Genomic DNA, 15,312 nt, shown 5'->3' with positions numbered 1-15,312 from the left:
TTTGAAATATGAGGAAGCAAAAAACAACCAACTGAAAGAGCAAAAAGTAAAAAGAATTCAAAAATATGAAGATAGCATAAGGAGCCTCTGGGACAATTTCAAGCGTACCAACATCTGCATTCTGGGAGTGCCAGAAGAAGAGTGAGAGCAAGATATTGAAAACCTATTTGAAGAAATAATGGGTTTTCAGAAGATGGTGGCTGGCAGGATGGAAGTGAGGGAGAGAGTGTGAGTGAGTGAGGAGTTGAAAGGAGAGTGTGTGGATGTGTATGGCATGTGTGTGAGTGAGTGAGGGACAGTTAAATCCAGCAGGAGAAGCAGGGTCTGGCAGACCAGGCTCTCCTGGATAGGGAGCACCTACCACCACTTCAGGCATTCCCCAGGCTATGGGGCTCTGGCATGGAGCCCACGCCATCTTGAAGGAGAGAGCGGCCTTTTCTAGGAACTCATCAGCACCACCACCCAGACTGGCCTTGGACACTGCCCATGACCTTGCAGACACTACAGCCAAAATCCTGCTGCCCCATCCGCAGACCTGCAGACCCTAGGACATCCACCTCCAAGGGTGCACGGCTCCCACAGCAGTAAGTGCGACTTCCCCCTTCCCCAGCTGCTGACCTCTGGACACCTCAGTTGCACCTCCTCATCGCACCACCCACAGGCCGCTCTTGGGTGCTGCTGTAAGCCCCCACTGGGCATGCTCTTACCCAAACAAGGGTGAAGAAATTCTGAATTCCCCCTTCCTGGCTGCCTGCCCACAGACACCTTGGTCATGCAGCTTCAGCGCCAGGGCCCCTCTGAGTGTGTTAGTGTACTGCCCTGGCAAATGGACCCCAGGTGCATCTGTGAGCTGCCACTGGGCACGCATAAATCCAACCAAGGACGCAACACCCAGCAGCAAAAACTGAGTCTTCCCACTCCACAGATGCTGACCTCCGGATACCACAGTCATGCCTTTCCAGCACACAGGCGTCCTGAACCTACCAGCCCAAAGGTGGCTCTAGGGTGCTGCTGTGAGCCACTGCTGGGCATGCTCATATCTAAACAAGAGTGCACAGCCCCAGTAGTTGGAATTCTGAATCCGCTCTTCCTGGCTGCCTGCCCATAGATACCTTGGATGTTTGGCTTCAGTGCCAGAGTCTCTGAGCGTATGAGTGTGCCACCCTGGCAAACAGACCGCAGGTGCCTCTGTGAGCTGCCACTGAGTGCACACAAATCCAACCAAGGGCACTAGGCCACAGCAGTAGAAATTTGGACTTCGCCCACTCCTGGCTGCCTGCCCACAGACATTTCAGTCACATGGCTCCAGCCCAAGGTCCCCTCTGAGTGCACCACTGTGGCAAACAGCCCCCAGGAGCCTCTGTGAGTGGCCACTGTGTGCACAAGAACCTAACCAAGGGTGCAACACCCTGGCTGCAAAAACTGAGCCTTCCCACTCCACAGCTACTGATCTCTGGGCACAACAGTCTCACTTTTCCAGTGTGCAGGCCGCCTAAGCCCATTGCCCTAAAGGTGGCTCTTGGGTGCAGCTGTAAGCCCCACTGGGAGCGCTCATATCCAAACAAGGGCGCACTGCACCGGCAGTAGAAATCTGGATTTCCCCACTCCTGGCTGGCTGCCCACAGACACTTCAGTCATGTGGCTTCAGTGCCAGGGCCCTCCTGAGTGTGTGAGGGTGCTGCCCTGGCAAATGGCTCCCAGGTGCCTCTGGGAGCTGCTGGTGTGCACATGTAAATCCAACCAAGGGTGCAAGGCCCCAGCAGCAAAAACTGAGTATTCCTCCTCCACAGCTGCAAACTGCTGGATACTGCAGTCGCATCTTTCCAATGCGCAGGCCTCCTGAGCCCCACCACCCCAACAGGTGGCTCCTGGTGCCTCTGTGAGTGCCCCCTGGACATGCATGAATTCAACCAAGGACGCAGCAAAAATTGGGACATCCACCTCCCCAGCTGCTAACCTCTGGACACCACAGTTGCATCTTTCCAGCACGCAAGCTTACTGAGCCTGCTGCCCCTATAGGCGGCTCCTGGGTGCCTCCTTGGGCACCCACTAGGTGTGCTCGTATCCAAACAAGGGTGAATGGCTGCGGCAGTAGAAATTCAGACTTCCTCCTTCCCAGCTGCCTACCCACAGACACTGTGGTCACGTGGTTTCAGCACACAGACCCCCTGAGGCCCCTGTCCCATCAGGCAACTCCCAGGTGCCTCTGTGAGGTGCCATTAGGCACATTTGTATCTAACCAAGGTCATAAGGCCCCAGCAGCAGAAACTCAGACTTACCTCTCCTCAACTGCCAACCTCTGGTCACTGTAGTTGCATCAATCCAGCGTGCAAGCCCCCTCAGCCTCCTGCCCCAGCAGGTGGCCCCTGGGTGCTTCTCTGAGCCACCACAAGGCACAACCCAGGCTGCTGGCATCCAATTCCCATGGTAGCGCCATTTCAGCATAAAGGCCCCATGAGCCCACAGCCCCAGCAGACAGCTCCTGGGCAACTCTGTAAGTACCCACTAAATGCACATATCCAACCAAGGGTGCACATCCCCCAAAGCAGAAACTGGGACTTCTCTCTCCATGGGGTTGCTGGCACACCACAATCACTCTAATCCAGCGTATGGGCCCCAAGAGCATACACACCTTGCAGATGGCTCCTGGGCCCCTCTGTGAGTTGCCACTGGATGTGTACCTTTCTAACCTGCACAGCTCCCTCAGCAGGATTCACGATATGCCCCTCTCAGCTACTTACCTCTGGACAGCTTGATGAATTGCTGAGGACTTGCCTCCCTGGACAAGGTCACATTGTTTCAGCTACAGACTCTGAGATTCCCACATCCCCAGCTGCTATATCCTGAAACCCCTCATAATTCAGAGAGGGATCACTTTGACCAGAGTCCCTCTGCCTTGACCACCGATTATGAGACACTGGCCCCCCCCACTGTAATGGGCTATGGACCACTCATAGTGAGGTACAGAGTGACACTAATCCAGCAAGAGTCATACCACACCAGCCAAAGTCACAGTACCTGAGCTTCAGGCCATGACACTCCTTCCTCCCAGGCCATGGACTCTGGGAACCCACAGTGAACATATAAGAATGAGACCTCAGACAAACTTTTCTACAAGAGCCAGAACATAATCACATCCAAAACAGGTTACACAATGAAGTTGGGGGTGAGTCACATTGACAATCCATGATGAGACTTCATCCACGAATGAGAAACTAACATTCAAGATCCAACTACATCAAGAGAACGCAAATAGCTCAAGTAGGAAGCCCTGCTAGATCACCAAGCAAATGAGACCTGAGAGACTGCACCACTAGCACTACCTCCAAAAGAAACTGTGTAGCAAAGCAGTTGGATCTAAGACAAAGAAAAAATTAAAATATTACAGCAAAAAATGGAGAAACAAAAAAATTATTCCCAATGGAAAGAAAAAGAGAAATCACCAGAAAGGAAATTAACATGAAATGGAGGCAAGTAACATGTCAGAGAAAGAATTTAGAGTAATGGTTATAAGGATGCTCAAACAGTTATATGACAAATACACACAACTCAATGAGAATTGTAAGGAGCTGAATGAGAATGTCACCACCATAAAAAGGAACCAAGCAGAAATGAAGAATGACCTAGCTGCATTAAAGAACACAATGGAAGGCTTAAACTGTAGACTATAAGAAGCTAAGTATCACATCAGTGAATTAGAAGACAAAGTAGTACAAACACAGCAGCAACAGGAAAGAAATACAGTAGGGCCTTGACTTACGAGTTTAATTCATTCCGAGGCTGAGCTCGTTAAGGAGGTCATTAAGGAGCTCGTTAACTCAAATTACTCTATCAACTCAATGCAAAAAATTGGCCAAGAGACATCTGGTATCTCAAAAAACTCCTTAGCCGGGATACTTGTAAGTCAAGGCCCCACTGTATTAAAAAGCAGGAGGAGAGCCTAGGGGAGCTTTGAGACATCATGAAATGAAACAACATCCGCATAATGGGAGTACCAGAGGAGAGGAAGCAGAATAAGGACTAGAAAACCTGTTTGAAGAAATAATGACAGAAAACTTCCCTGATGCTTGCAAGAAAACACGTAAGTCTAAGAAGTACATAGAGTCCCAAACAAGATGAACCCAAAAAGACCAACACCAAGAGACATCATAATTAAATTGGCAAACATCAGTGACAAAGTAAGAATCTTTCTCAAATATTCTTTCTTTCTTAAAACTTCTTCCTGATCTTTTTAACTATTATGATTGAGATGATGAAGGCGAGGGGACTTAATAACTAGAGTAGTTTTCTTGTCAATCCGGATAATCCTAAAACAATATACCATAGACTAGAGAGGCAGGGACACCTCATGACAAATTTTCAGTTTTAGTAAGAATGAAACCAGGAAAATGCAACAAAACTATTGAGCAGCTTCACAGGAGAACATTTTTGTGTGGTAGGCAGCTTCTAAAACGGCTCCCAATAATTCTTGCTTCGTAATATTTACATCCTTAAGTAATCTTCTCCCCTTTCCCTTTAGATGTGAGCTTCTTCCTTTGAGTGTAACTGGACCTAGTAACTTGTTTCTAAAGAGAAATATATGATGAAAATGATGAGATGTCATTTCTAAGATTAATTTGTATAATACTATAATTCTATTTTGCTGTTACTCTCTCCCACACTTACTCACTTTGACAAAGCCAGCTGCGATATTATAAGCTGCCCTATAGAAAGACCCATGTGGCAAGTAATTGAGGGTGACCTCTTACAATCAGCAAAGAACTTATGCTTACAGTCTAAAAACTATGAGAAACTGAGTTCTGCCAATAATCATGTGAGTGAGCTTAAACATGTTCATTACCCAGGTAAGCCTTAAGATGACTGCATCCCTGGCCAATACTTGGATTGCAGCCAATGAGAAACCCTGAATCAGAGTACCCAGCTAAATCATAACCAAGTGCCTGGCTCACAGAAACTGTGGAATAATAAATATGTATTTTTAAAACACCATTTTGGAGTAGTTTCTTAGCACAAACAGATAGCTTGTACAATTTCTATGAATTTCAGCTGGTTTGGGTCATAAGCACTTTTTCTATGCTACCATGACATCCTAGTCTGGTTAACCTGGCTGCATCTCACAACTAGACTATGAGCCACAAAAGTATAGGAAATGTATATGCCTTGATCATTATTTCATCCCCAATCCTGTCAAAGTGACTATTGACAATGTTGGCTGAATGAATGAACAAGTAAGTAGGTGAGTGGGTGAGATGGGTGAATGAAGCCACAGAGGTAATTGACACCATGTGTTTTATGAAATGTTGCTTAGGGAGCCTTGTACCAAAATAACAAAACTGCCTTTTTATTTCAGTTTCACCCCTCAAATTCCAATAAATATCAGTTCAGTGAGGTCATATGTTCAGTTCAATGGTCCATGAAGAATTAAAAGTATAAAATAAAAGAATTGAAAGAGACCTAAAGTCAATATTATATTTTCCAGAAAGTACCTCTCTTGTCTTTTCAAGGACGGTATATAGCAAAACCTTATATATCCCTAATTCAGAAAATATCAAGAACACTTTAATAGGTGTTTAGGTAAATGATCCTGGCACATGCCAGGACACCTCACTTATATTGTGTATCCTTCTATCTGGCTCTATTATTAACAGTGACAAAAAATGTCTTAAATGTCTTTCGGGAGTTCATTATTGAAAGGAAACATATAATAATAATGAAGTATGGTTCCTATTTGCTTTGTTTAACAATGGACAGGTTACTTTGATTTTCTAAATTGTATAAGTCATCCCATTCGATTGAATGCCTTATTGATTGTAACGTGACTATCCCATTGATTGTGATCTTACTGGTTATCGAAGCACATTCTTCTGTACCTAGGAAACAGGACAGCACAGTTATCCTAAATTGTTTTAGTGGCCACAGATAATGCGATCCAGTTGACTCAGTGGTCCCAAGACCAGGACAGCGCAATTACTCTAAATTACCTCGATGGCTCTAGATAATTAGTTCCTAGCAACCCAGTGGTCTCAAGACCGGAGGGCTCTAGATAAGGTGTTTCTGTCAATTCAGTGACCCCAAACTGTAATTAATATGCTTAATTCTGCTTCTGTAAACTGCTTTTTGCAAACCAGGTTCCTCATTCCAAACCTTGAGAAGTAATCAATACCTTTGTGATCTTTGCCTATATACGTCCGGTTTTGCCACCATCTTATCACTATGAGATTTGGGAATGACCCCTCATAGTCCTGGATTGCAATAAATGTGACTCTTTAATTTGACTTCTTGAGGCGTCCTTCTGTGATTCGCGGGATACGTTACAACAATAAGTCCTCTAACACAACAAATTACTTAGTCACATGGTCCATAAATATAGATTTCCATACCTTTAACTTTCACTGTTTTATAAATCTAGATATTTATGTATCAGGTTTACTTAAAGCAATGAAATCTGTGATTTCCCCAGGAAAGAGAAGCTGAAAGGTCATCTAGAGAATATGCCAAATCCATTATTTAACCCTCCCTGTTGGAATCACTATAAAGTCAGACACTTTATAACCAGCTCTGCCCTTAGCAAATAAATAAAAGACACTCCAAAATGAGGTCTAGCTGGTGGTCTTGCACTGTCTATATATCCCAGTCCCTCATCTATGAAAAGTTATAGCACAGAACTTCAGTTTCTGTACAGTCCCATTTCCTAACCTCTGAACTTCAACATTTCCAGTGATGGTCAACTACCCAAACCCCTGTGTTTCCTGTTATTTAAACCCCCTCAATTCCTACCTCACCCTTTTAAAAATAGATAATATGATGTAGTCTCTGACTTTGGCTAATAGTGAAGCAGGAATTTTGGGGGAACATAGGCAGGCTTAGGGATTTTTTAGAATTGGGGTCCATGGAAAAGTGCAAGGGCTGCAGACTGGGAGAAGGTACATTTCCATAACACAAGGAAGCCAGGTGCAGTTACATCTCCATAAGACAAGGGAGAAGCAACAGTGGCATTTACATAAGACAAGGGAACTGGAAGTAGCCATGAAAGGTCTATATTTACAAAATAAAGGAGAAAGAAAGCCCAGAAGGAATTGGAGAGCAATGAGGGAGAAGAGCAATGAGGGAGGAGAGCCTCACATGTCCCATGTGAGGTTTGACCTTTGAGCTCAGGGGTTTCTATAGTGACCAACTGGAAGGGGAATATTGACCAACCAGAGGGGATATCAGGACACAGAAACTTCAGCTTTTATAAGCCTTAGAGAAAAGGGACTCAGTGCGACCTTTTTCCCTCTCCCCACGTGGGAGTCTGTACTTGTTCTTCAATAAATCTCCATCTTTGCTATACCACTTTCTGTCCATGGATTCATTCTTTGGTTCCAGTGGACAAAGGATCCGGGTTCCAGTCCAAAAATTAGGTATCAGTAGTAATTTGGCTAATAGTTCTATGCCATGTATTGGTGGTAATAAGGTATCCCTATTGTTTCTCAATCTTCAATGTTTATACAGATGCAGATTCAGATTCAACTGATCTGGGGAGGGTCCTGAGAGCCTAACTTTCTAATAAGCTCCCAAATGATACAGTGTTGCTGATATTTTGAGTGCCAAGAGTGTAGTTACAAAATAATATCTTACAGACAGAACATCTGAGTTCTTGAGTAAGTTAGTTCCACTAGCTGTTTAACCTTGAGCAATTTAATAAACCTCTCTATATTTTAAAAATAGAGATGATAATTCCATTGTTGTCATTACAATTAACTGCTAGGATGTAAATTATAGCTCTTCCATTCATTAGCTCTGTAATTTCCACTCCTCCGTGGATAAAAGCAATACCTATTTCATAGGGCTGTTGTGAGAGTTAAATGAGTTAATACAGATAAAGTAATAAGAATAGTGCCTGAAGCACACTAATCCCTAATTATTATTATCCCTGCATGCCTCTCATTCAGATACTTCAGCTCAATATCATACTGAAACAGGAATTTTAGTGGAATATAGACAGGTTTAGGGAATTTTTAGAACTGGGATCCACAGAAAAAAACATAGGCTACAGATTTGGAGAAGGCACATTTCCACAACACAAGAAAGCCAGGTGCAGTTACATTTCCATAAGTCCAAGGAGCAGCAACAGTTGCATTTACATAAGACAAGGAAGCAGCAACAGATATATTTCCATAAGACAGGGAACTGGAAGTAGCCAAAAAAGGTCTATATTTACAACATAAAGAATAAGAAAGAAAGCCCAGAAGGAATAGGCAGACAATAAGGGCAGAGGGTCTCAGGAGTCATTATAGTAACCAATTCGAAAGGGAATATTGACCAATCAGAGGGGATATCAGGACACGAAAAACGACAGCCTTTATAAACCATGGAAACAGGAAGTTGGTGGGACCCTTTTTCCCTCACCACGTGGGAGTCCATTCTGTGGGACTCTTTCCCTTTCCCCACACGGGAGTCTGTACTTATTCTTCAATAAATCACCTTTTCCATACTACCCACTGTCTGCAGATTCATTCTTTCACTCTGGCAGACAAAGAATCCAGGTTCCAGTCCAAAAATTCCATATCAATTCCCTTACTTTGAAAAGGTGTTTTCCTCTCACATGATATCTTACCTGGTCCACCTTGTTGCTACCCAGACCATGGTTCTGATGCTAGGCCACATGTTAGATTGATCACAAATACCATGGTCCAAAGCCCACCATTTTTTATTTTATTTTTTTATTTTTTATTTATTTATTTTTTTTATATTTTATTGACTTTTTACAGAGAGGAAGGGAGAGAGATAGAGAGTTGGAAACATCGATGAGAGAGAAACATCGATCAGCTGCCTCCTGCACATCTCCTACTGGGGATGTGCCCGCAACCCAGGTACATGCCCTTGACCGGAATCGAACCCGGGACCTTTCAGTCCGCAGGCCGATGCTCTATCCACTGAGCCAAACCGGTTTCGGCAAAAGCCCACTATTTTTTAAATCTCAAAGTATTTCCTTAGTTTTATATATATTCATTTCAGATAGACCATTGAAGTATGGTAGCAAAGATTTCAGGTGAAAACTGTAGTTTAACTCTAACCCTGTTGTTTGGCTTAACAATATAAAAGTTACTTTGATTTTCTAAATTGTATAAGTCATCCCATTCGATTGAATGTCTTATCGATTGAATGACTATTCCATTGATTGTTATCACATTGGTCTTAGAGAGCACATTCTACTGTACCTGGAAACAGGACAGCACAATTACCCTAAATTGTTTTAGTGGCCACAGGTGGTGCGTTCCAGCTGCCTCAGTGTCCCGAGACCAGGACAGCACAATTACTCTAAATTGTCCTGACAACTCAGTGGTCGGGAGACCCAAGGGCTCTAGATAACGTGTTTCTATCAACTCAATGATCCGGAGACCCAAAACTGTAATTTAGATAACATGCCTAAGTTTAACCCAGGTTACCCAAGGGCTCTAGATAATGTATTTCTGTCAATTCAGTGACTCCGAGAACCAAAACTGTAATTAACATGCTTAATTCTGCTTCTGTAATCTGCTTTTTTGGGAGCCAGGTGCCACGTTCCAAACACTGGGATGTATTCAATACCTTTGTGATTTTTGCCTATATAAGTCTGGTTTTGCCACCATTTTATTGCTATGAGATTTGGGAGAGCAAGATGCCCCCTCATAGTCCCGGATTGCAATAAACGTGACTCTTTAATTCGACTTCTTGAGGCGTCCTTCTGTGATTCGCGGAGTATGTTACAACACCATTAGTCATACATGAGCACATTTCTGTTATGATGGAAGGTTCTAACTCCTCAGCTAATGTTGTAATGTACCCCGCGAATCACAGAAGGATGCCTCAAGAAGTCGAATTAAAGAGTCACATTTATTGCAATCCGGGACTATGAGGGGCCATTCCCCAAATCTCATAGTCCCGGATTACTAAGAAACACACATACACATACACACACACACACACACACACACACACACGACAAGGGAATCCAGACTTTAGAGAGAAATAATATTTTCTGATTTTCATCTTAGTTAATTTAACTCAAGAGAATAGAATATTTTCTTCACATAGGGCTCAAGACTATCTTCCCTCAGAAGCTCCCAAAAGTCCAGAAAGACTCATGCCTTTCTGCCAATTAGCACTAATAGTTGGTGGTAATGTTGGGGGTAGAAATATAATATTGGGGACCAGTTATAATTATGAAAAATATTAATCATACTTTTGTTAACCATGATTGTTTTGTTTTGATTAAAGAAAACACATTCTGGCTGGGAGTTGCACATGGGACCTGGGAGCAGGGGAGCTATCTATTATCATGGAAAGATTAACAACCTTGTTGCAGAAACCAGAGGTGCCAGGCCTTTGAAAACCCCCAGCCCTTTGCATATCTGCAGGCCTTTGCAACTCCCCAGCCTGCATTACCTGTAAACTGCCCATTTTGCATACCCATTCTTATTCCTTTTGCCTACTTCCTCTTTTATCTTAGACCTTCTACCTAATATAAGCAGATGGTTTATGGTGGAAGGCAGAGCAGATTTTTGTGGATTACCTGCTGCTCTCCCATACTGTCGGCATTATTGGAATAAATGCTCATATATGATTCAACCCTGTCTCTGCTGAATTGGCTCAAGTAGTGACAGGCAGCCCAGACCCATTGATTGTCTAGTTAGAGTAACATAAACTAGGTCCCTGCCATGGCTTTCAAGCAAAAGAATCATTTCACTACAGACTGTCAAGCCCAAATATTACCACCTAGTATATTCCTTGGAGGGTAGGAGCAGCATATAATCTCAGAAGCAGATCAAAAGCCAATCAATGGATTAATGGGTGACATTAAGAGCTCAGCTAAGGCTGGACACTATCAATTTATAATGGCACCAACTCATATTGTTGTGGGATCAGGGCTACATAAGGCTGCTCTGATTAAAGCAGTTTGCTATTGAAGCTTTCAAGCTTTTTAATATATTCACTTTGTGGCAGAATCATTTCAGTGTAGCTTGTCTAGCCCCTGATGTTAGAAACAATCAGTCTGGGGAAGGAGACTATGTAAACAGGGTATATTCTAAATTTTAGCTACCTTTTCAAGCTCTAGTTTTCATATTCCCTTGTCCCTCAGCTGACTGACCTTACCTCAAACTTAATTTACAAAATGGAAGCCACCTTGACTTCCATTTTCACCAAAAATTGCCTAAACTGTATCTGGCCTCAACTTTTTGTCCTTACCAACTGTTATAATGAAAGAGATGTCTCTATTCTTTTTAGTCCGTCTTCCTGGGTTCTTGATCGAGCCTATTCCCTTCTGTTATCTCAGGGTACTTTATCCCTCTCATTCCTGCATATTCAAAATCTCCCTCCCATCTTAAAACATTCTCTGAGGTATGAGTAGGAGTAAAACAGGGCTGGCTAGAAGAAAACGGGACTAAGTGTCTAGCAGGTCAGAAAATGTTCAGAAGGTACCTGAGGTCTAGAAAGGTAAGCAGAGACATCAACTAGAATAGATGATACAGAACAGTCCAGAGTGGCAAAATACTTAAACCTCAGGTCAGAGCATTTCATCAATCTTAGCAGCAAACAGGAGTAATGAATGGTCAGGCTATTGGCCCTGTGCCCTTTTTATACTATCTGGTGGTAGATGGTATCTCTAAGTCCCTGGTGATAATCACAGTCTGAAGAGATCAAATACCTGTAAATTAATTATACTTTTGAATAAGTGGGAGGGAAGACGGAAGTTTTCACCAATTTCTTATTGACAGATTCTGAAGACTGAAGGGAAAGCTTGCAAAAATCACAGATCCTGGCAATTGTGTGTGCAAATATGCCTTTGATATACATAGTTTGGCAACATATAAAATCATGGAAAGTAGTGTTCTCTTTTCCATAAAGATGCATATGATATTCTTCCTGAGTATAAATATTCTCAAAAGTGTGAGAACAGTAGAAATATAAAAATTGAAAGGCAATTTTAGCTTTGGTAAGCTTGATTAGACAGTTCTTTCAAAGTCATTATGAGCCATTAGTGTCTGTATTACAGAAACAGTCCACAGAAGCCAAGCTTTAGCCACTTAATTAGTACATATGGAGACTCTAATATTGAGGTAGTTATGCTATCAAGGGAGTTAAATAAGAAAAAAGGGTGCCCCCATCTCAACCCTAAAAACTAGATGGTTGAATGTCCTATGAGTTAGTTAATATTTTCAAAAAAAAAAAAATTTACCCCAGTAAAAGGATGACCTGGATTCATTTTTGCCACAACATGCTTTTCATAAACAAAGTGTGGATGAAAGGGGCCACATGCTGAAGCATAGTAGTCCCTCCTTTTGAAAAATTGCTGTTTAAAACTGCTGTTTGAACTACTCTGTTATTTTTAGATAGTCTCTTATTCTATAAAATAAAACTTTTTTTCTTGAATAGAAATGATAAACTTAATTGTCTGACCTTGCAAGCTAGCCATCTAAAGGGGCTGATACACTATATTAATTCACATATTTTGCCAAGTGTTTGTTCAAGGTTACAGGTCTTTGATTAGATATAATATGTACTCAAAGTTACAAGTTGTCTGTATAGATATGTCAGGTGTATTCAAGGTTACAAGCTGTCTCACACAAAGAACTAGAAGGATATAAAAAGAAAATACTCCCTCCTGTGGTTGTTCAGAATTTGACAGAGGCAATCTGCTCTGAACCTGTGCGCAATAAAGATAACGCCTAACTAATTGGCTCATTAGGCGTCTTGTCCAACTCGCTGATTTGCGATACAACAATTCTAACATGGCAAGCTCAGGGAAGGCCCGCATGGTGGTCTTGCAAACTCAGAGACCTAAAATAACCACAAGGGATGGTCTGAACTAAAAGAAGTTATGGTGGGTAGTTATGCCCTAGGGCCTAGGCCAGTGATGGTGAACCTTTTGAGCTTGGCGTGTCAGCATTTTGAAAAACCCTAACTTAACTCTGGTGCCGTGTCACATATAGAAATTTTTTTATATTTGCAACCATAGTAAAACAAACACTTAAATTTTTATATTTATTTTATATATTTAAATGCCATTTAACAAAGAAAAATCAACCAAAAAAATGAGTTTGCGTGTCACCTCTGACACGCGTGTCATAGGTTCACCATCACTGGCCTACGCTGATATCTTCACTGACAAGGTCAACCTTTACCTTAACTGAGTCTACCTGTCTTTTTGCATTTATAATAACATACCCTTGAAATGTCTGGGTAATTTGTAACTTCCCTTTTTCTGGACCCCTTGGGGCACAACCTAATATGTTAGGTGCCAAGACAGATACCACAAATTCCTTCATTATTATCATGTTAATTGTTCCTGCACCCACCTAAGTATATGTCTAACATTTTACTTTTTATCCAATCCCAGGAGCCGCCCTCCCCCACTTTACTTTCTCCCATCTCTCTAGTCCAGTGATGGCAAACCTATGACACACGTGTCAGAGGTGACACACAAACTCATTTTGGGTGACACGCATCGACAGAGACAAAAAATTGCATAATTCAAATATTTGTCTCTCATAACGGCCAGAGTTGGGTATCACTCGAGTAATAATATTACTCACATTACCCCTGATCAATAATGCAATTCTAAAACTGGATGTAAACATGTACATCGGTGTTGCGTAGCAAAGATACACAGTGAAAACATCCAAGATACATTGTTCCAATATTGACATTAATATAAAAAGGTTAAGAATTGCACTATAAAGAGATTAATCTTTACTCATGACATTTTATTTTTACTCGAGTGACAAAATGCCCAATTCTGGAAACGGCCTCATTATTGTCAACATGTGCCTCAGGTAAGCTTCCCTTGCATTCGGTGCATTAGGCAAACGGTTGCACTTGATCGCCATGTTTCTTAGGAGACAGGAGTGGGAGGGTTAGAAGAAAAAGATATACAGTGCAACAGTGCTCGATGAGACATTCTGGGTGTCGGATAATTGATTACAGCACCATATATTTATTGGTTATACATACTATCTTTGAATTGTTTTGCACCAGGAGTCAGTGCAACAACACTGCAAAAAGTTAATAGGTAAGAAACCTATCAACCTTTTATAAAAAACGCCATAATTTATATTTATTTATTTTTGCAGCCTTGTGATGGAGAATCAAAAAAAAAAGCAAGATAATCAAAAAAATAAAAAAAGCACGATTAAATGATAAAGGAAATGGAAGTAGCAGTAGCCGACCCTTTCAAGACATATGGACCGAGATGTACGGGATTGTCGACAGAAACAACAGATCATTGTGCATACTGTGTAATGAAACGGTAGTAAGCAGAACGTGGAATGTAAAGAGACATTTTGAAACTAATCATTGTCAGCTCTTGAAAAAAAGTATCGATGAAAGGAAGGAATACATTTCTAGGCAGCTACACCTCTATAAAAGTCAATCAAATTCCATCATTAAATTTGTAAGATGCTCTACAAATTTAACATCAGCAAGTTACTGTATTGCTCACTCCATAGCTCAGCATGGAAAAGCCCTCAGTGATGGAGGAATTTATTAAGGAAACATTTCTAAGATGTGCACCAGCTCTATTTCACGATATGAAAAATAAAGATGATGTTATTAAAAGAATTTCTGAGTTACCACTCAGTAGAAATACTATCAAAGACAGAATAATAGATCTTAACAAAAATGTACAACATCAATTAAAAAAAGACTTAGATAGTTGTAAATATTTTTCGATTTCTCTTGATGAAAGTACTGATGTCACATCAAATGCTCGGTTGGCCATAATTGCTAGATATTCTGATGGTCTCACAATGAGAGATGAGTTGATAAAGTTAGAATCGGTGCCAATAAGTACATCAGGAAACGAAATATGTAAGGTTGTTATAAAAACATTCAGTGACCTAAACATTGATATCTCTAAAATTATGTCAGTCATGACAGATGGGGCACCAAATATGGTGGGAAAAAATGTGGGATTCCTGAAATTGTTTATGGAAGCTATTAGACATCGACTTGTACCTTTTCATCGCATTATCCATCAGGAGGTGTTGTGTGCCAAATCAGGATTCTCAGAATTGAATGATTTAATGTCAGTTGTAACAAAAATTGTGAATTTTATAGCTTCTTGACCCCTTCACAAGCGAGAATTTTCTGCACTTTTACAGGAAGTTGATTCAACCTACAGTGGACTACTGATGTTCAATAATGTGAGATGGTTGAGTCGAGGTAAAGTCCTTGAGAAATTTGTGGAGTGCTTTGAAGAAATTACGGTATTTATTGAGAATAAGTATCTGGCAAACTTTCCTCAGATCAATGATCATAAGTGGGTCAGCAATTTGATGTTTTTTACAGATC

General features: G+C 41.6%; 1 protein-coding gene across 1 annotated transcript in view; it reads right to left on the bottom strand.

The window, feature by feature from the left end:
• IL1RAPL2 (interleukin 1 receptor accessory protein like 2) overlaps window positions 1–15,312 on the bottom strand; it is a gene marked incomplete at its 3' end in the record, with an annotated part of 1,466,967 nt that overhangs the window by 1,338,896 nt on the left and 112,759 nt on the right. The window lies entirely within an intron of this gene.

Source organism: Myotis nattereri (genome assembly GCF_964212035.1).
Source record: "Myotis nattereri genome assembly, chromosome: X".
NCBI classification, from domain to species: domain Eukaryota; kingdom Metazoa; phylum Chordata; class Mammalia; order Chiroptera; family Vespertilionidae; genus Myotis; species Myotis nattereri.
Note: the sequence above shows the minus strand (reverse complement) of the source record. Positions and strands in the feature narration are given on the sequence as shown.